This window comes from Platalea leucorodia (genome assembly GCF_965183815.1).
Source record: "Platalea leucorodia genome assembly, chromosome: W".
NCBI lineage: Eukaryota > Metazoa > Chordata > Aves > Pelecaniformes > Threskiornithidae > Platalea > Platalea leucorodia.
In genome coordinates, this window is record NC_138859.1 from 46,251,106 (window position 1) to 46,267,197 (window position 16,092).

Sequence of the window (16,092 nt, forward strand, 5' to 3'; positions counted from 1 at the left end):
CACGGGCTGAGTAGTACTGACCCTGATGTTACTGCCCGCGCGGCATCGTTTGTTTAGCAAAATGCGTGAGGCTTCTCTGCGCTGGGGATTGCAAAGATATCAACGCCCACGCTTCCTCCATATTTGACAAAAATCATTTTCATTTGAACAGCTGAAAATACTGCTGCATTTTTTATCCCTGCATCTTTCATGGCCCTGTGTTACGTCTTCCATTTCACTGTCAACTCTGGTAGGCTTTTATGTAGCAGCTATCTCAGAAGAGGAGTGTCGATAGCATATACTGTGGGTAGATATATTTGTATGTACATGTATGAGCATAATATATGCTATATTCTGCCCATACTAAAAAAACTCAAATAGATATGTTACGTTTATATACCATATATTTATGAATCTATAGAGCCGTGTAATGATGTAACTTGTTCCTTTTATTTATTCTGATACGAAAGACTAGTATGTACAGATAGTATCCCAGCATCTTCCGTACCGTGTACTTGGAGTTACTACCATGGGCACATCCAAGATGAATTCAACTTTCAAGAAACCTTGGATATTGTTTAATCATCCGTGAAGGAACAAAGAATGTGCTTGATGACTTCGGTTGAATAGCTTTATTCTGGATCTCTCTTACCTAAAGCTGAATCCAAAGACCTGAGAAGGACTAAACCAGCAAACTACGCTCAAACCTGCATAAGGGAATAGGGATCTCCTCTTCCAAAGCAAGACACGGTAACGACATGGTATTGCAAAGGGTGTGCTAGCTTCGGACAAAAACCCATGTTTTTCTTGCTTGTCACAATACCTAAGTGTTTTTAAGACATGGGGAAACTTTATACTTGGCCTCCTTTATATTTATTAAGGGGAATTTTTATTGTTTAAATTTTTTAAAAAGGCAAAGCTTAAAATGGTTTTATTTTTTTCCAGACATTTGTGGGTTTTAACCCAATATATTATCTATCAATAATGTAATTTATTTAATTTAGTCTTAGAGTAGGTCCCGAAATCTCTGTTCAGTCTAAACACATCGAGTTTCATTTTAGCTTTAAAATTCAATGGGAGTTTTGCCTGAATATAGGCTGCGGGATCAGGCTCCAATGTTAGTTATTTGTAACTATTTAATTCAATGATTTATGAATTAATTTGGGATTAATTTTGCTTATTTATCCATTTTACTGTTGCAGCGCATCAGAGATGCGAAGCCTATGTTAGTAAATACACTTAAAAGTTAGAATTGCTTCACAGAGCAGCCAGGCTCTGTTACAGACGGGAGAAAAATAACAAGTTACATAAAACAAAAAAGGAGTCTAGTTTTGATTTCTTCTTTTAATTGATTTTAATCGTTGAAATATCAAAGTTTAAATTATTTAAGTTAATCTCTTCCCATCTGATTAGAAGTGTGATGTACCTTTATTATGGCACATAAAGCCTTCATAATATAACTTATTTATTTAACTTATTCATCATCGTCTGAGGATGCCCTTGTATAGTTTTTATTTTTTATTTAGAATTACCTTTAAAGCACTACAGCTGATTTTCTGTAAGAACAACAGAGCGAATTTGGAGGACAAGCAATGAATATTCAACCTAAAACTGTGCATTCAGAAACAATAGGGAAAAAAAGACACTGGGATACTTTGCCTGAACTTTGTGGCTTCTTAAAACTTAAGCTGGGGGCAAAATAATACACGCCAAGCAAAAAGAGAGAAACCCTTAACCTAGCTGCTTCCAAGAATGAACTTCTGTGTGTGTAAAAAAAAAAGAAAAAAAGAAAAAAAAAAGGAAAAAAGAAAAAATGAAAAAACCTTTCTATTTCTAGTGAGAACCAAAGAGGCTACCTCACTGACTTTTTCCATTTGTAATTTTAATCGTGTTGATGATACCAAAGATACCAAAGATTTCTTTCTCTGTGCGGTCTGCATTTTGCTTGTGCTCTTTTATAGTTTCAACTGTTCTCTCCTCCATACAGTAATGTACCGCTGCAACCCAGATACCCAAAGAAATACTTCTTGGGGAAGCTGCCAGTTCTGGTGACGACGTTTTCTGTGTTGCCCTTATGCCTTCCTGCCAGCCAAAAACGTTTGGAGACGTGAAACCATTTCACGTCCTTCCCCACGCCAAATTCCGGTGGATGGAGCAGTTGTGTTGACCTGGAGCTGAATCCAGGCTTTGTCCGTCAGCCGATTCCTCGGGGAGAGGGATCTGCACGCTGCCAGCTGCAGAGGTCCCGCTGAAGTATTTATGAGTGTGCATCGGCAGCAGAAAGTAACATTAGAAATTATTATTTTCAAGCAATACCATGCTTGAACATAATCTAAGGGGCTGGTCTGTGGGCCGCCAGGCTAGCAGACCCACTGCTGACGGCTAGTCCGAGGGGAGGGGGATTCTTCCTAATTTTGGCCATCTGGACGCCAAGCGGCAAGCCCTTGGCTGGGACGCGGGCCAGTTCTGCCTGGCCCCCGCGCCCACGCTGCGGCTCTGGTGAACCCGGTGGGCACGGCAGGCACAGCGGCTGCTCTCTCCTGCTAACATTTGGTTGTCGTTGTTCGCAATTACCGTTTTCGTATGAAAATCAATTAATTCTTTTTCTCAAGTTAGCAATGAAACAAAGCTACATTAAGCTCCATTAGTATCATGTTCCTAAGCGATTACTTAAAAGTTGGTTGCTTGTCTTTGGGGAATTAGTGGTGCCCTTTAGCATTTGTTTCTTTTAGCCTGTTTTATCCTGTTTATGCGACTGAACCAAATGCCCTGATGAGCTGACTCCGCTCCTGGGCACTGCCTGTCCTTCCCACCGCTCTGTACCTCCGCAGCTTCCCAGGGGCCCGTTCAGACGCAAGTTCAGCTTTTCTTTAGGCGCCCCGCTGATCCTGCCGTTAGCAGAGCCTGTTCCGCAGTAAAAACAACAAGGCGGCGAGCACTGGCTGGTAGGTAAATTGAAAAGAGAAAACCAACTCAATCAGATTGCAGGTATGCACTTTTGGCTGAGCTTAAAAGCTGGTTTATAAGTGTCTGGCCCTGCCCCGCATGGGTGCAAACACCTCGATTTAAGGACAAGTAAGGCAGGCGACGCTCACCCCAGCACAGCAGCTCCTGCGCTGGTGAGACCCCGCCTCGGCGCAGAGCGCGGATGAGCCGCATCCAGGGCGGGACGGGGGCCGTGGGCCGGCGCCGCCGGCTGCTGCAGGGGCTTGAGCCTTTCCCTAGGAAATCGGCCCGAGCAACGCCTTTGGATTCACACAGGCAGGTTACCAACAGCTCAACACAAAAGCTCCACTTTAATTAAATGTTGCCTTTTATTTTGTATTTCTTTTTGGTTTTAAGTCTGTATTGGAAAAGATAGGGACTTGACAAGTGTGCTTTTTATATCTATCTATATATATATATATATTCCTTCAATAAAAAGCTATAATGATTCTCAGGATGCCTTCTGGGCGTGGAGGAGACGATCTGTCCTTGTGGTAGGTGAAACCTTCCCGCCGTGCCCCTCGCACCCCCTGCACAGCACGGACGGGTGGCAGGCTGGACACAGAAAATCCCCAGAGCTGGCAGGGTCCTCTGCAGCAGTCACGTTTCTTACCAGACTCATGCTTCACTTGCAAAGTGTGACATTACCACGGGACGAGTGCCTTGCTTGAACCAAAGCAACGATTTTGCCAGTCTAGACCTCTCTGTGCTTTTTTTTATTCTTCCTGTGAATACCTCAGCTTCAACTGGGCCGCCGAATCGTACCTGGTGGGCTTTTTGTACTGTGGTGCTTTGCAATGCAGCCCTGCAAAGAACAAAACTCCTACTAATACCAAAGGCTCCTCTCCTGCCTCCTCTCCTCCTCCTTCTCCTCCTCCTCCTCCTCCTCCTTCTATTCTCCTCCTTCTCCTTCTCCTCTCCCTCTCCCTCTCCCCGTCTCTCTCCTCCTTCTCCTTCTCCTTCTCCTTCTCCTTCTCCTTCTCCTTCTCCTTCTCCTTCTCCTTCTCCTTCTCCTTCTCCTCTCCCTCTCCATCTCTCTCCTTCTCCTCCTCCTCCTCCTCCTCCTCCTCCTCCTCCTCCTCCTCCTCCTCCTCCTCCTCCTCCTCCTTCTCCTTCTCCTTCTCCTTCTCCTTCTCCTTCTCCTTCTCCATTTCTTCATGGTTCCAAAGCTTTAATATAAAACTGGGCATGTTGGCAACGCAGACCGTGCAATCCCTTACCGAATTTTCTCAGATATACCTCATAGAGAATAGTTCTTTAGAGTAATGTTATTATAGCGTATGTAATAAATTATTCACTGTTTCTTTTTGGTAACTGTGATTTAAAAAAGAAAAAGCTTTATACGTTTTAGGTTGTGCTTTTGTAATAGACGGAAAAGGTGCGCTTAAAAATGTACGTCAGTCTTTCTTCCCGTTGGGTTTTTTTGTTTATTACGGATTGGGGAAAAGTTGCAGAATGAGCCCAAAGTTTACAGTTTCATATTTTGCTGAAGAAACAATCTGTGTTAATTTGCTCTGTTGAAAAAAAAAAAGAAAAAAAAAGATTATTTTCTACGTTTGTGCTACTTGGTCTGAACAGCTAATTGTTCTGTGTGACGGTGTAGTATTATAATTAGCAACTGCCAATCAGCGCTACCATTTTTATGCATGAGGCAAAACCTTAGCAGTGTGATGCATCGTGGTTCTTAATGGCAACTTCCTTTTTTGAATTTGAAAATAGGTCTTTTGGTTTGATGGTATTTATTTATGCATGGAGCCTGTTATCCGTTAGCAGTTGTGGCGCAGTTGTGTATACATTTCAGCTGTGAAAACATGCACAGTTTTGCCTCATACGATTAAGAACTGATAAGAACCGATACTTAGATCAGTTCTCATCTAGCCGTGTTTTAAACACAGACTCAAACTGAATTCCAGTTAAATTAAATTTTTATTAGAGGAAAAGTTTGGCCGACTAGCAGCTTTTTCCCGGCCAATTCGACGCGTCAGTCAGTCAGTTGAAAATACGTCTTGCTCAAAACGGAGCCAACTGTGCGTTTTTTCCCAGGAAGAGGAGTTACTTTGGCTTTATGGCAGACCCACGGGCACGGCACGGGGAACCGGGCACGGCAGGCGCGGGGGAGCCTCGCCTGCACCCCTCGCCCCGCCGGTGGGCCCTGCCCAGGCCGATCATCCCCCGTGCTGCGACGCGGCGGGCGCTCGGCAGGACACAGACGGGTTGGGGGTCAGCAGCGCTCTCCCAGCCACGTCGCCTGTCACGACGGACAAGCCTGTCGTGGAGCGTCGGTCCGGGCGGCGCAGCCAGACCCCTTGCGTCGCTCCTGCCTGCGCAGCCCCGCTGCCGCGCTCCTACCGGGAGGGAGCACGGGCGCCGGCTCTGGCAGCCCCGTCACTCACCCCCCTCCGCTCTGGGTTCAGATTTCTTAAAATGTGTTCTGCCCCCTTTGATTTGTCCCTCCTGTCCTACACCGGTCCCACGCTCAAGACCCCCGGTCTACCAGTACCGCTAGCGGACTGGCAAACTGGTTGTCTTTTATATCTGGGTCCAGCCTCAGGCTCTTAAGGTAACCCTGACTCGCTGATCGTACTGGACATAAAGCCAAATCAACTACTAAATACACTTTACTCTGTGTGGAAGAGTGCCACTTGGGGAACCGGAGTACGAAAGTCGCAGTCTTCTAACGAGGCATCTGAAGTAACGTCGGTAGAGTGTTTCTATTGTCTGTCATTAAGGATATATTAGAGATGTGCTTTCATTAGTGCAAAGACACATATTTTCATTTGGCCTTATACGGTAGATTGTGATAATGAAAGCTTTGTAATATAGTCTGTTTATTTTTTTTTCTTATTTATCTGCCAAAGACAGTAATGGATACAAGAATTTTAAATAGGTTTTTTTGTAAGACAGTTAATGATTGTAATAGTGTTTAATCTTCCAGAAAGCTTTATATGTTCTTCCGCAATAAGCAGACTCGATATTTGTTTCGGCAGACTCGACTCATGCTAGCAGATCCCAGACACTACTCAGACGACACGCAGTTGTTGTAATACCTACACGCTGAGTTCACCTGCATTTTTCAGTCCAAAGGCAACAAGGGGTATGTGAGACGATGACAATGTTCACTACTGTGGCCCACAGTAGATGGTCCAGCTTGCTAAAATTTGCCAAGGTACTTGTATTATGAAATTTAAGGTATATTTTATTATGTCATTTTATGTCATTTTTTAACTTTGTGGAAGGTGATATGTTGAACTGAGTGTAAGCTGAGTTTTTCAGACAAATAAAGTAGCTAAAGAGTGAATGTTATTTTATCATTAAAGGGTTTTTACTCAATGATTTGTGCCAATAGATGTCCTTTATCTTAATGACAAGTATTACATTGCTTTCAAATTTTTATTTATAGCTATTGATGTAAAACCCACACACACATATTATTTGCCAAAGTTCAATAAAGGAGGAAAACAACGCTTTTGCTTCCTTGTGCGATGAAAAGTTCCTGTTTTTTTTCCAGGTGCCTTCCTAGAGTCTGGCTGCTGACGGCAGCCCGATCCCGCGCCCCGGGTGGAGCGGGGCTTTGCTGCTCCGGCCCCGGCACAGGCGCGGGCTGTTACCACCGTCGGGGTAAAGCAGAGCCGAGCGCGGCCAGGCTAATGCAGGCCCTACATCGCGTGTAAGGTCTGGCCAAGCATGAGCAAAATGTGCTTGAAAAAAGATCTGACACGTTCTTTGAACGCAGCTCGTGCAGCTCGTGCCAGAGACCTCGTAGCAGCCTTCCAGTACCCAAAGGAGCCCTGCAAGAAAGCTGGCGAGGGACTTTTTACAAGGGCCCATAGTGATAGGACAAGGGGTGATGGCTTTAAACGGGAAGAGGGGAGATTTAGGTTAGCTATAAGGAAGAAATTCTTCACTCTGAGGGTGGTGGGCACTGGCACAGGTTGCCCGGAGAAGCTGTGGCTGCCCCATCCCTGGCAGTGTTGAAGGCCAGGTTGCACGGGGCTTTGAGCAACCTGGGCTGGAGGAAAGTGTCCCTGCCCATGGCAGGGGGTTGGAACCAGGTGATCTTTAAGGTCCCTTCCCACCCAAACCATTCTGTGAATCTACGATTATAATGGAAGAGGGACAAACCAGAGCACGGAGAGAAGCAGCGTCGTTATCCCACAGATGAGCGTTTTGCAAACCTTCTCTCCCACGTCTCCTCTTGCACAGACTTTCCAGTGCATTAACCTTTACTCCTGCTTATCATGCGTGGTACGATGCATACACATTGACTTCAGTGCCACTGCTCGGGGCAGTGAAGGGACTCGGGGCTCTGGCATGGGAGTATTCAAGGTCTTTTGTAAAGAAAAATCCTATAATTATGCAGGCTGACTGAAAATGAAACGGAGCACTGCAGTCGCATCTGTTCACGCCATAGCTCCAGAGCAGAGGGTGATGATACGGCTTTGCTCTAGAGGCTGAGAGCAAGAGAAGAAAATGGGATGAGCCCTGCTGCCTGCTGAGCACCCTCCTTCCCACTGCAAGGGTCTCTGCCCCCCGGGCAGGGGGTGACAGCGCTGGCAGCGCTTCGGAGGGGAGGCGACGGGAACACGGCCCGTCTTTCCTCTGCTGTGCCGGGAGCGGGGTGCGGGACCCACGCGCTCCCACCGTTTTCCCCAGGCATTTTGATCTCAGCGCTGGTTTGGGGGAGGGCGTTGGGTTTGGGTCTCGCAGGTGGGACAGGCAGGAGCAGCTGCATTTATAAGCAGAGCTTAATTACTCATGTGCAAAATCCTCTCAGCCTGGCCAGGATGGATCAGGTCCTGTTCAGAGAGGGTCACGCATCTGAGGAACCACCCGTCCTTCAGCAACAGTTGCTGGCATCGCTGCCAGAGGGGCCCGCGCCGCTACCCAGGGCAAACCAGCTGAAGGGGGGACCAGCAAAGACAGAGGGCATCAACCTCAGCTCCTTCGTCCTTTTCCTTTTCCAATGGCCTCTGGTTTTCCCAATAAATTTCCAAAAATTGGTTAAGTCAGTGGTAATTCGCTGTCTACATTGCAGCAGTGAAGGCGTTTGTTAAAGAAGAAATCGCCTTATATTTATGTAGATCATGGAATTACATGATGCACTGCATCTTAATTTACCATCAAATTAAGTAAATTCTCACACGTTCACTCCCTGAAGCAGCACTACCGGAGGAGGCAGGAGGTTCCTCCAGCTGAAATTTCAGGGCAAGGAGAATGTAGCAGGTTTGCATTCATTCCTTCCTTCTACTCCAGCTATGGGCAAGTGTTTTTTGTTTTTTCTCCTTGAGTAATCTCATCATAAGTAGATCAAATGCAAAACTAAACGAACAAGGAAAACCACTTTCCTATGTTTAGCTGCTAAAAAAAACCCTAAAACATAAAAATGGCCTTTTCCTTCCTTAACCATTCGTCAGCGTTGGAAGAGCCGCTCCAGACGCCACGCCGCTCTCTGCCCCCCCGAAGGCACCGGCAGGGGCTGTCCCTCGGCCTCGGGACCCCAGGCGTAGCCCTGGGAGGGCGCGGGCGGGCGGGGGGGACGCTGCAGCCCCCCGGGAACCCCCGTGTCCCGTCCCCGGGGCGGCGAGCACCGTGTGCCGCACGCAGGGCGGCTGGCTGAGCTGCGGCACTGTCGCCGGTAGAAAGGCACTGTGGGTTTTATTATCTTGAATCTAACCTTAGCACTGATTTTTAACCTTGGGGTTAATGAAATCACAGAAGAATTCGTTTTCATGCTCATTCTCTTCATATCCCTCTCTCGACACTGACCCAGATTCTGCCATTAATTACATTTACGCTGCTTCATTTAACTTTGCTGAGTGGCTACCGGTGCAAATAAAAGCAGACCTGCCTCTTCAGCATTTTGTGTCAAAGAGCCCAGAACGCTGCCGCTCAGGTCTCCTTTCCACCTTCACCCTCTGGCGCGGGGTGCGGTGGGGAGTCCCGAGGAAGGGGAGGGAACCGAGCCCCCCGAGCCCCGCGCTCCCGGCAGCTCCCGCACCCACCAAGCATGGGCCTGAGCATCTCTGAGCACCCTGCCCCTGCCCCACGCTCCCCTCGCGCCGCCACGGCCGGCTGGGCCACGTACAGGGGCAACGGAAGCGAGAACGCAGCCTCACCCTAAGCCCGCTGTCCCCGCGCACCCCGCGTTGACCCAAACCAGACCCTGGTGCTCAGGCTCTGCGGTGAGAGCACGGAGGAACAAGCTGGGCTTAGGTGTGTTTTCCCGAGCCCCCTCCCCGTGCAGAGCTCCGGGCTCCTGCCATGGGTAGCAAACCGCCCTGGCAGAGGGGTCTTCTCCGAGAGAAGGCGGTGGTGAGGACCGCGGGAGCGAGTGCTGCCGGGATGGCTGCCGGTTCCGGGGAATGGCCGGGAGGGTAGCTGACCACGGGAAGGGTAAAAACACTTTAACAGCAAAAAGATAAAAGCGATGACATTGAGACTAATGCAGCCCACAATAGGTCATTTCCATTTCACTTGCGGGATCATTCCCCTGGGAATGCATTTTCCAGGCACTTAGCAGTGGGCACATCTGGAAGAAGGAAACAGGACCATTTCATTAAGCTGACAAAAAGCTGAAGGATGACCTGAGTGTGTGGCAGGATTTCAGCCGGGCTGCAATGCTGTGTCGGTACGGCACGTTGGTCGGCTTCTCCTGCAAATGCTTTAACTGCAGAAAATCCCCCGGGCAAAGGGACGCCTCCAGCTCTGCCGGTGCTCAGCTGCGCTGACACTGAAGCCGCTGGCCTTGGTGGGCACCGGGCTGTGCTGCAGCAGTGAGCGGTGCTGCGGATGCTGGGCATCACTCACTGACCCGTGAAACCGGGGTGAGGGATCCAAGCCGGCACTGGCAGACTTGCCGGAGCATCCGCAGCACAGCCCACGAGCGGCCGCGGCCAGGCCCCCTGCGCACACAGCAACATGCGCTTCCAGGGGACGGAGAAGCGACCGCGCTCAGCCGAGGAACCCAAGGAGGATTCGACGCTCTGGATCCTCCCGTTGTCCCGGCAGAAGCTCCTGTCCACACACTGCAGCCACGGCAGGGCACCCACGGCACCGGCTGTGCCCCGTGTGGCACCGGGGGACCCACACCACCTACACGAGACTCTTCTTCACCCACCTCAGTTTATCGGCTTATGTTTGAGTCACATTTGGGCCTGCAAAGCACGCCAGTATGAACCCAGAACGGCGTTAAACAGCTGCGGTGTGTTTCTTTGCACGCCCTCCTCCGACCCTTCCTGACAAGCCGAGGGCAGGGAGCACAGGAGCTGCAGTGGTTGGAGCGGCGTCCCCGGAGCAGAGCTGCCTCCACCTCCCGATTGCGCCTCTCCCATTCCCCTCCGCCACCTCTCCCGGTCCCCTCCGCCGGCTGGCAGCAGCTGGAAGCCTCCCAAGCCAGGAATCGCTGCTCTCTCCTTTTGCGGCTTTTCCCAGGGCCGGGCTGTAACCTCTGCGCTCGGGTCCATGCCAGACTTTGCGTCCCGTGGCGAGGGCACCAACTTCCCTGTCCCTGTTGCAGCAGCTCATTCCTGTGAATTCTGCTCGACTTGCTGCTTCTTAACCCTGCCGGGGCTCACACGATCGTTCCAGGTTAAAATACCTTAAAAACCCTCAGTTTTGTCACCAATGTTAAACTCCAAAACACCGCACTTACATCACGGGGACGCAGAGGCACCCAGGGAGCCCAGCCCGGCTGGTGCCCCTGCTCCCTGGCTGGGCTCCACGGTGCGTGGCGGGGAGCCCGGGGTGCTCCCCAAAACGCTCACCCCCAGCTGCCCCCGGCAGCACAGCCCGGCCCGAAGGAGCGGGCGTCACGCTCTCCTCCTCCTCCTCCTCGGGCAGGCCGGTGTGCGGCAGCGCCGGGGACGGCAGTGCATCCATCAGGCTGAACTTGACAGTAACGATCCGCTGCGTCGGACCCCGCAGTGATCATGGCACGGGTCCCTCCTGACTGCAGATGAAGTGCTGCCAGCGGGGTTCTTAGCTTACAGCAGTGCCATCTTCTTCGATCCAAACGCTCAGCCCCGGTTTGAAGCCTTGTAGGGAACCTGAGGGGAAAAGGCTGGAAGCCAGCACGCAGGGGAAGCTGCACCCCGTTACAAAGCGTCATTATAAGGCAGCTGGCTTTCTTTTGGGGGAAAAGAGCAGAAGATTGTGCAATGCCACTGATATTTTTTCAGCACATGTGGCATGGAGGTGCTTAAGCAAAACAACCGGGAGGAAAAAACACTTGTGCTAGGCAGCGCGGTGGGACACCGCAGTGGGATTGTCGATGCTCAGGTGGAAACAGCCAGCATCAACGCACACGTGCACACAGAGGAGAAAAAAAAATAAGATTAGCTCTGCCTGCCATAAGATGTACCCACTGGAAAAATGCCTTTCAGCTTCTGCACATATAAAACCTCTGCGAGTGACTCCAGGGCCCATCTCAGAAAGGCATAATGGCAGGAAGCCATAATATATTAAAACAGTAGATTAAAACAAACAAGAACACTTTGGATCATATTACACATCACTTTCCTCACGCCTGACAACAGAAGAAATCAAAGGCAGTAAAAGACAATCGTAGACCATAATGGGCTAATAACTCTGTGATAAAAGCGCTTGTGGGAGTTGGCTGCGAGGAGCCCAGCGGCCCGCAGGATGCGGAGCCACCCTGGAACCCGCAGCGCTGCACTCAGGAGCATTACAGCTTAAGTGCTCGTTTAAGGCTTCCTCGAAAATGCAACGTGCTCACTTGAGAAACGTAATTAGGCCTGGATTGCGGGTGATGTTCACACGTTATGGATCATCCTTAAAAATGACAGGAAAAGAATGACCGAGAGCTCTGGATTCTGCATTACAGCTCCCTCCCCGTCATCCCGGGAGAAAACCCAAGCCCCCGGCAGCGCACCCGCGCTGTGCCCCGCGGGGCGGCCCGGGCTGCTGGCAGCGGCAGAAGGGGAAGGGCCGGGTGCGCCACGGCTCCTTGGGCCGCAGGGAAGGGCCAGCCCTGCCAGGGCTCCCGGGCGGCCGCGCGGAAGGGGACGGGGCCGGTTCGCGTGGCACGGTCGCTCCGTAAGGCTTTGCTTCCTGGCGCTTTTCGGAGCACGAGCTGCGTGCACACACTCTCTGACTCGCCGTGCACACACACAGCCGGGTGAAGCCTAAGTTTGTCCCCAGACACCTTCACACGTACGCAGACGTTTAAAAAGATCTAAAGTGCCAGCAGCCATTAGGGCACTTCTTGCACTCTTAGCACCTCACGCACAAACGTCAACTAACACCAAACCCAGGGTCTAAACCTCCCAGTCATCCCACAGTAGCTGGCTGGTTTTTCCGTGCAGAATTCAAGGAGAAACTCCCTTCTCCAGGGTCCTCCCTACCGTTCCTCTCTCTGTAGCCCCGGGACACCTGGGCCCTGTGCTGGGACGTGGGGCCGAAGCTGCAGCTCTCCCCCAGCTCTGCCCGGCACCCTTCAAAGGGCACAGCCTTTTTGCGCTTTCTTGGCTGAGAAGCTGCAATCCCCCTTTCAAGCCGTTTTGGGCTACTGGGTCCCCGATGAGCAGTGAATTATTCCCAGACTCTGTTCTGCCAACCAAAGGAGCGACAGTCCTCTCCGTGAGAGCAGGCGGTTGCAGCAACTTCACTATGAACCATAAACCTGCAGTGCCGACTCGGCTGTTGGGTTGGATTTGGGGTGGTTTGCAATGGCTGCTAACACCGTTCTGGTGCCCACCGCTCCTGTGTAAGCTCCCAAAGCCTCCCCAGGGACACCTCTCGTTCAGCTCCGCATACAGCCGTCTTTTTCTCCATCCCTCAGCCCCAAATCCGCTTTGTCTTCTCACCTCCGCAGCATATTGTACGTCCTAGAGCTGAACTGAGCTGACTGCAGCATTGCTCTCGCGTCAGCTGGCATCACGGGTTAAGCGTTGACGATGCTTCCAGAGGTTACAACTCAGATCACCTTCCTGCTGTCTGCTCCTGGGTCCCACCGCTGGGTCCCTGTTCGGTCTCTGGGCAGGAGCGGTGCTCACACCACGCTGTCAGCAAAGCATCTCCCGGGCGAGACGCAGTGGATTAATGCCGACTTCATCCATCAGAGAAGATCTGTGTACCGCCAAGCAGGCTCATGTCCAGATCCCCCTCCATTTCCAATAATCCACTGGCAGGCCTCGATGTTCTGCAGGCAAGCTTTTCAGTCTCCACCAGTTACCAGGCAGGGAGGCATCGGTGCTGGGAGCACTGGGAAAGAGCCAGCTTGGAGCAGGGCACTGGCACAACACACTGCCTCCGTGCCAAACGTGGGGCATTTTCCTGGAGAAATGTGGAATATGGAAAATGCCTCAGGCATCTTTTGAAGGGACCTGGACATAACATGGATCGTGAAGGAGTCAACAGAGTTTGCCAGAGAAGATAGTTTGCCAGCAAAATCCCAGCGATGGGCTGCCAGGCAGCACTTTTTTTCCTTTTTGTGAAAGTAGCATTTTTCTTCCGTATGAGCATCCATGTCAGAGGGAGAGCATACAAATACACCGGCTCTAAGCAATGCTCAAAACTACAGAGCTTGTGGTTTATTTACTACAATACCAAGCCTGCCCTGACCGTAAAGCCAAGGGAAGGGAAGAGCTCAACACCTGCAACACCCCGTTGCCATCGTCTGAAACCGTGCTCCCCGTCACCTCAGGGCCTGGCTGTAGCCCCCTGGCATGGGAAGACCCCAGTGATTCAGCAGGCGCCAGCCCGGGTCTTAATTAAATTCCTGGTAGCTGCAATTAGCAAACACATTCGCAGGGGACATCAGGACATTATTTACTGGACATTTAAGTCCCATCTGTCCCCACTGCCTGTTCTGAGCCCACCTGACACAGCATCAGAGCGTTTCCAGCGATTTCACAGAAACATGGGGGGGTTTTGCCATGTTTTTCTGCATTTGAGTGTGTTCTACGCCCGTTGGAGCGGTTGCAGCTCAGACCAACGCAATGAGGCACTGCCGCGCTGCTGGGAAACAGCGCATCGTTTGGCAGGGTAACGCGAGATACCGTTAGTCTAAACCATACGCACAGGCTGAATAATCCCAAAATCTCACTTAATATCTTCAGTTTATCTCTCGCTCTGTTAATGGAAGCACGGTGCTGCAGTTTAATGTAGCAGGCTCTCTTCTGATTGAAGTTATGCTGACATAATTATTCAAGCAGGGATATTGACTTTGAATTATTTACCCCAGCCAAAATTACCAGCAGCAAATGATCTCAAACACCAACATAAATTCTGAACGCCTTGAGCAGAATCCTGCGCTCACATGAAGCTCTGCCATGACGGCGGCTCGGGCAGGCTCCCCTTTGCCAGCGGTGTGTTCGCAGGCCTGCGGTGCGAGTCCGGCGACGCCTGCGGTCCCCAGCCGGCTGCAGCATCCCCAGCAGCCCGGCCCCAGCCCCTGCTGCTCGGAGAACCATGTTTGATCCGTTCCTCTTCTCCCTCTCAGCTGCATCCATCTGCTCTGCGGTTTGAGGTCTTTCAAAGCCTTTCTGGCACTGCATTAGGTGCCCAGCATCTTGGCCCGGGAGCACTGTTTGGGGAGAGTTTGCTATTTATAATGGCTTTTTCCAGGCGCTGCAGCGTATGTGCAGTGGTTATGCTTTCAGCTCTGCCGGAGTACTTCTGCTCTCCGCCGCTGTGTCAGGTTTTCCTCGCCACCAGGGAGTGTAAATGTGTCTTCACATGCATTTCTGAGAGACCCTGGAAACCTTGCCATAAATCAGCCGGAGGTAATGTCGCTCGTTAGTACTTTGTGGATAATGTATTTTGACATCAAGGTAATGAGACGGAGGTTTGACTTCGAACTCTGCATCCTTTGCGATGGGTCCGGTCCTGGGAGGGACGAGCCCTCGCAGCCGCCCTTGGGGCCGGGGAGGAACGCCCGGCACCGCCTGGCATCAGCTCCGCTGCGCTTTACGAAATGCAGCGGGGCGTCCCCGTCCCCGTGGCGTTCGGCCCTTTTTCCTGCCCTGTGAGCGACGCGATCGCAGGCGCGGCCCCCTCCTCCGAGGACAACGGCAGCGACACCTTTAGCGCTTTCTCCCCACGTTACGGCCTCGTGATCTCTTGGCCTTTGGGGTTCAGATGTCAGTGGCGGCCGCTCCCGATGCAACCTCTGAGCCCGGGGGGACAAAAGGCCGCGTGTGTCAGAGACGATCCATCTCCAGACGATCCATCTCCGTGCAGTCACGTAAAGGACGCTGCACGGCCAGGCCAACGGATGCAAATTAAATAACCTTTGCCTGGCACTTACAGATGAGCACAAATTTAGCAGGAAAACAAAAGACACATTTTAGACCTCATCCAAATTTACAAATCCCTGTGCTCCATGTGCAAGAGCAGAACTTGCCCGTGAGGGCTTGAAAGTGATGAACTATAAATAAATCACTTGCCCAGTGCACCACGGGTGGCAGCGCTAAAAGATGAGGACTTTTCAGAGAGGACGAAAGACAGCGCAGCCCATACGTGCTCGGATGGCCCCGATGGTGGTCCGACCCAGCCAGGAGGTACAAATCAGTTCAAGCCTTCGACCAGCCCGTGCTGAGCGTAAAGGTGCGAGGACCCAGTTGTCGGCCGCAGTTTCAGGGTCTGCCCGCCCTCCACGAGGAAAGCAGCGAAACAGGAAAGCGGTGGACACGTTACCTCTGCAGTTACCGGCAAATACACGGGCCGTTCCTCGGACTCTGAAACTCTGCACTCGCAGCGGGTACGCTGGTTTTCATTTCTAAGGGGTTGCTGTAGGGTAGCAGGGAGTGCAGCTTACCTGCTGCTAACAGGACACGAATATTCATTCGTCCTCCTGCAGCCTAAACCCCCGACTATCCAACACAAAGCAACCTTGCTGCCAAGACAATCCCGTCACTTCCCAGGATTAGTTTAGGGAAAACATGCGTTGTGCAGCCCCGTGCAGCCGCCGGGAGCCTGAGCTGCCTCCGCCTGCAGCATCGCCCGTCGCTCGGTGACACCCCGCGGACGCCCTCGCCGCCGGCCCCAGCGGGGCACCGAGGAGCGCGGAGCCCACCTGCAGCTGCGGAAGGGACCCCCTGAGGTCACGGCTCCCCATACAAATCTCAGCAGAAACCAGCAACGAGGTGATTTACCACAAGGCGAGAA